The 5,861-nt window shown below is 40.2% G+C and overlaps 1 pseudogene; it reads left to right on the plus strand.

Moving 5' to 3' along the window:
* The first annotated feature begins 1,571 nt into the window (after positions 1-1,571).
* On the plus strand, positions 1,572-2,282 carry LOC147353160 (non-POU domain-containing octamer-binding protein pseudogene; annotated as a pseudogene).
* Positions 2,283-5,861: the final 3,579 nt, after the last annotated feature.

Below are 5,861 nucleotides of genomic sequence, written 5' to 3' on the forward strand. Positions count from 1 at the left end.
CTATATTTTTTTCCTTTTCTCCTTAGTTTTGAAAGTGAAATCTGTCAGGGGGTGATGGTAGCAGCAGTGACCAGGCAGACATCTAAAATTCTGAGGAAGATGAGTCCTTCTTTCTAAACATAACTATTGTCTGAAAAGCGGGGGTATTCCCCACTGCTTTTTCTCTCTTTGTTCTCAAACTATTTGGCCCTTGAGGTGGACCCTATTGTGAGAAGTGCACAGCACATCTCACAGAGAGATGAAAGCCCTGGGTTTCCAGCCAAAGGGCAGGAAAGGGAGTCCTGGCAGAGAGTGTGAAAACAGTGGAAAGGAGGAAGATTGAGGAAGGGATCCCGTGAAATTGCTATGACTGAACATATGGGCTCAGTCTCTAAGCTGCACACGTGTGGATCTAATTCTAATAGCAAACCGACTACTTTGAGAACTGAACTTTGAGGGTAGTTGACCACCCAGGTCCCCAACTGGCCCCTGGGTGACACTCACATAGAATATATCTGAATAACACTGCAAAAAGTTTGTAAACAGAACAGATATTGAAACCACAGACCACAAAAAGTAGGTCAAGAGAGATTGTTTCAAGATGGCAGAGTAGAAGGATGTGTGCTCATATCCTGCTGCAAGAGCACTGAAGTCACAACTAGCTGTTGAACAGCCATCAACAGGAAGATGCTGGGGCTGACCAAAAAAAGGTACCCCACACTCAAAGACAAAGCAGAAGCTGCAATGAGGTGGTAGGAGGGGTGCAATCACGCTAAAATCAAGTCCCGTATCCACCAAGTGGGGGACACACAAGCTGGAGAACAACTATACCAAAGACGTACTCCTACTGTCGTGAAGGCTTCCCAGATTGGTAATAGGAAAAAAGAATGAAAAAAAAAGAAAAAGAAGAAGACAGCCTAAGAGACCACTGGGACAACGTTAATCACACCAACATTCATATTAGAGGGTCCCAGAAGAAAGAGAGAGGAAGGACCCAAGAAAATATTTGAAGAGATAATTGTTGAAAATTTCCCTAACATGGGATGGGAAATAGTCAACCAAGTCCAGGAAGCGCAGAGAATCCCTGGCAGGAAAAACCCAAGGAGGAACACACTGAGACACATAGTAATCAAACTGACAAAATTAAAGGCAAAGATAAAATATTAAAAGTAGCAAGGGAAAGATGACAAATAACATACAAGGGAACTCCCATAAGGTTGCCAGCGGATTTCTGAACAGAAACTTTACAAGCCAGAAGGGAAAGGCATGGTATATTTAAAGTGATTAAACAAAAGAACCTACAAGCAAGAATACACTACCCAGCTAGACTCTCATTTAGATTTAATGAAGAAATCAAAAGCTTTCCAGACAAGCAAAAGTTAAGAGAATTCAGCACCACCAAACCAATATTATAACAAACGCTAAAGAAACTTCTCTAGACAGGAAACACAAAAGAAGGAAAAGACCGACAAAAATGAACCCAAAACAAATAAGAAAATGGTAATAGGATCATACATATTGATAATTACTTTAAATATAAATGGATTAAATGCACCAACCAAAAGACATTGACTGGCTGGGTAGATGAGAACATGTGTATATATGCACTTTCATTTATAACATCACCTATTCCGATCATTGTGGATGATCGAGGCAGGCCCTCAGGAAAAGGCATTGTTGAATTCTCAGGGAAGCCAGCTGCTCGGAAAGCTCTGGACAGATGCAGTGAAGGCTCCTTCCTGCTAACCACATTTCCTCGACCTGTGACTGTGGAGCCCATGGACCAGTTAGATGATGAAGAGGGACTCCCAGAGAAGCTGGTTATAAAGAATCAGCAATTTCACAAAGAGCGAGAACAGCCACTCAGATTTGCACAGCCTGGCTCCTTTGAGTATGAGTATGCCATGTGCTGGAAGGCACTTATTGAGATGGAAAAGCAGCAGCAGGACCAAGTGGACCGAAACATCAAAGAAGCTCGTGAGAAGCTGGAGATGGAGGCTGCTGCTCGCCATGAGCACCAGGTCATTCTAATGAGGCAGGATTTGATGAGGCGTCAAGAAGAACTTCGGAGGATGGAAGAGCTGCACAATCAAGAAGTGCAAAAACGAAAGCAGCTGGAGCGCAGGCAGGAGGAGAAGCGCAGGCAGGAGGAGGAGCTCAGGCAGGAGGAGGAGCTCAGGCAGGAGGAGGAGTGCAGGCGCCGTGAGGAAGAGATGCGGCGGCAACAAGAAGAAATTATGCGACGACAGCAGGAAGGATCAAGGGAACCTTCCCTGACGCGAGAGAGCAAGAGATACAGATAGGTCAGATGGCTATGGGAGGTGCTGTGGGCATAAACAACAGAGGCGCCATGCCCCCTGCTCTTGTGCCAGCTGGTACCCCAGCTCCTCCAGGACCAGTCACTATGATGCCAGATGGAACCTTGGGATTGACCCCACCAACAACTGAAGGCTTTGGGCAAGCTGCTACAATGTAAGGAATTGGGGAAATTGGTGGAACTCCTCCTGCATTCAACTGTGCAGCTCCTGGAGCTGAATTTGCTCCAAACAAACATCACCGATACTAATAAAATTGCAGTGTCTAGTTTCCCAAAACCCTTACAAGAGGGACCCTTTTTGGACTTAGCCAAATTCTACTCTGGAAAAGTGTTAGGGATTCCTCCCAGTAGTTTAGGTCTTCCCTGCCTGTAGTACTCTAGGGAGTATGTTGGAGGCAGAGGGTAAGGGAGGGGTGATATTTAACAAATCAGTTCTATGTGGTATACCCTTTCACTAATCAATTCTGTGTGGTGCATTCCTAAAATCTCATGTGACTGTTGAGAGCCTGCGAGGGCCAGGGAGCCATGGCAGAATGGATCCAGTTAGAGCCCCATTAATCTTAATCATTCCGCTCTTCGTCCACCCTGTTCTATTTGCTTTCTTGTTCTTACACCCCCCACCCCCTACCCCAGTCGGTAAAGAATCTGCCTGCAATGCTGGAGACCTGGGTTCGATTCCTGGGTCGGGAAGATCCCCTGGAGAAGGAAACGGCAACCCACTCCAGTGTTCTTGCCTGGGAGATCCCATGGACAGAAGAGCTTGGCAGGCTACAGTCCATGGGGTTGCAAGAATCGGACACAACTTAGTGAACTGTCTGTCTCTACTTAATCCCCCAAATTGTATGTAATTATTTTATATTGTTAGGTTAATCATTTTTCCATTTGGCTTGCAATTGTAACTATCTTTTATTTTTTTATTTGGCTATTGACTGTGAAAACTGATAAACATTTTTTACTATGGTGAAAAAGATGATAGGTCAAAATTTGTGAACTGGTCCTAATTGGGTCTACTGTCTGTCAAGGAATAATAAGCTAACAAATAAGCAAACAAATGAATAAATACTCTCTATGATTTAAACAGGAGGGAGAGTCTCTTGATATAACATTCAAAATGTTCAAGATACAATCTAAAATTAGTTAACATACAAAGTAGCAGAAAAATTAAAACAACATACAAGGAGGAAGAAAATTAGCAAGCATTTTCTTCAAGATGATCCAGATGCTGAAATTATTAGAGAAACCTTTCTTCAAGAAGTAAGGGTGAATACTCCTTGAAACAAATGAAAAGTTTCAACAAAGAAATAGATACTAAGATAAGAACCAAAGTGGAAGTTTTAGAATGAAAAGCATGATAACTGAAATAAAATGTTTACTTAGCATCTTCAATACCAGGTAGAGATGACTAGAGGAAATGGCCAGTATGCTTGAAGACAGGTGAATAGAAAACATCCAAACTGAGAAATGGAGGGGGGAAGATTGTGAAATAAAATTACCTTGTAAGACATATCAAAAGGTCTAACACTGTGTCACTGGAGTTTCTGAAAGAGAGAATAGTGTGAGAAAAAATGTGTCTGAAGAAATAATGATGGACAGCTTCCTAAATTTGATATAAGATGTAAAGTTACAAACTCAAGAACCTCCACAAATGTCAAACCTGATAAACTCAGAGAAATACAGACATAGACACATCATAATCAGAGTGCTAAAAACCAAGATGAAGAAAAATAGTGAACCAATCAGAAAAATGGACATCACTTGTAAAGGAGCAATAAAGTGAATGACTACATATTTCTGTTCAGAAGCCATGGAGGCCAGAAGGCAATGGAATAACATTTTTAAGGTGCTCAAAGGCCCAGAGTTCTAGGTCTAGCAAAAATGATATTAATAATTTTTTGGAATAAAGATGAAAAAGGGACATTCTCAGTTGGAGGAAAATTAAAATAATTAATTGCCAATATACTTGCACTAAAGTAAGTGCTAAAATAAATTTCACAGGTGGAAGAGAAATGATACCAAAGTAATTCGAAATTCAAGATAGAAGGAAGAGCAACAGACATGGTAAATATGTGGACAAATGTAATAAACTGGATTTCCCCTGTAAATTTTTGATATGAGATGTGCATGACTGAAAAGAAAAACAGTAACATTGTCTAGTAGGATTTTCAGTGTATGTAGAGATGCTGCTCATGAAAATTATAGGATAAAGGAGGGAAGGTAAAGTACCTATATGATGGCAAAGTTTCTGGATTCCAACTGAAGTGATAAATAGTAATTCCAAGTAGCCTGTGAAAAGTTAAACACAGTAGGTTATTGTTATTCATAGTAGTTGTGTTGGATAAACTCTCCATGAATACTGAATTACCAAATACTGAATCATTGTTCTTAGGGTAAATACAGGATTAGGTTTCTGCAAGATTCTGGCCAAAACTTACATCAACTGATCAATAGATAACTTTGTTTGATGTGTGTTTCTTATTTAAGGATATGCTATTTAATCTATATGGTTGATTCAGTGATATTGAACTCACAACTGACAGCATTATAATTCATTTCTGAATACACACACATATATATTTTTCCTGTAAAGCACACCACAGCCCTTTTAACTTAGAAATAGTAGATAGCATTTCAAGACTATAATTGGGGACCATTTCAGACATTGAATTCACCAAAAAAGTATAAAATGTGAAAAATGTGTCATTAAATAGACCATGAAAAGGACATTTGGTTACACCATGAAACTGAAATAAGAAGGGAGAGCATCACCTTATTCTAATGGAGTCAGGAATATACATATTGGATGAATCAAAATTTTCATCATTCTGTGCATGTCTGTGAATAGCTGTGAAGGTGCCACAAGTATTGTGGTTACAAATGAATTTTAGTGAATAGGCAAATTCACAACTATGAAATCCATGAATAATAAGCATTAAACCCTGGTAGCTCAGTTGGTAAAGAATCCGCCTGCAATGCAGGAGACCCTGATTTGATTCTTGGGTTGGGAAGATGACCTGGAGAAGGGATAGGCTACCTACTCCAGTATTCTTGGGCTTCCCTGGTGACTCAGCTGGTATAAAATTTGCCTGCAACACATGAGACATGGGTTCGATCCCTGGGTTGGGCAGATCTCTTGGAGAAGGGAACAGCTACCCACTCCAGTATTCTGACCTGGAAAATTCCATACGGAGGAGCCTGGCAGGTTACAGTCCATGGGATCGCAAAGAGTCCGATACGGCTGAGTGATTTTCACTTCACTTCACTTCAAGTGTATGTTTACTATGAACTCTAGGTTAGCCCAGTCAAAAAAGTATGCGATTAGATAGTAAAAAACCCAACTAAAGATATAACTCAAAATGATAAGATTTTTGGATCACTAAAAAAAAATCACAGTTCTAAATTTATATGCAATCAAAAACACAGCCTCAAAATGTATAAGGGAAAAATTACAGAGCTAGAACAAGAAATCTAAAATCATAGTGGGTAATTTTTAACATTTTTCCTTCTGTGAGTGCTTGGAAAAACAGGCAAATTATCATAAGAATATAAGATATTTGATTAATTCTTT

Source organism: Bos grunniens, chromosome 18 (assembly GCF_055505025.1).
Source record: "Bos grunniens cultivar Pamir isolate PY7600 chromosome 18, Bosgru_T2T1.0, whole genome shotgun sequence".
In the NCBI taxonomy this organism is placed as follows: Eukaryota; Metazoa; Chordata; class Mammalia; order Artiodactyla; family Bovidae; genus Bos; species Bos grunniens.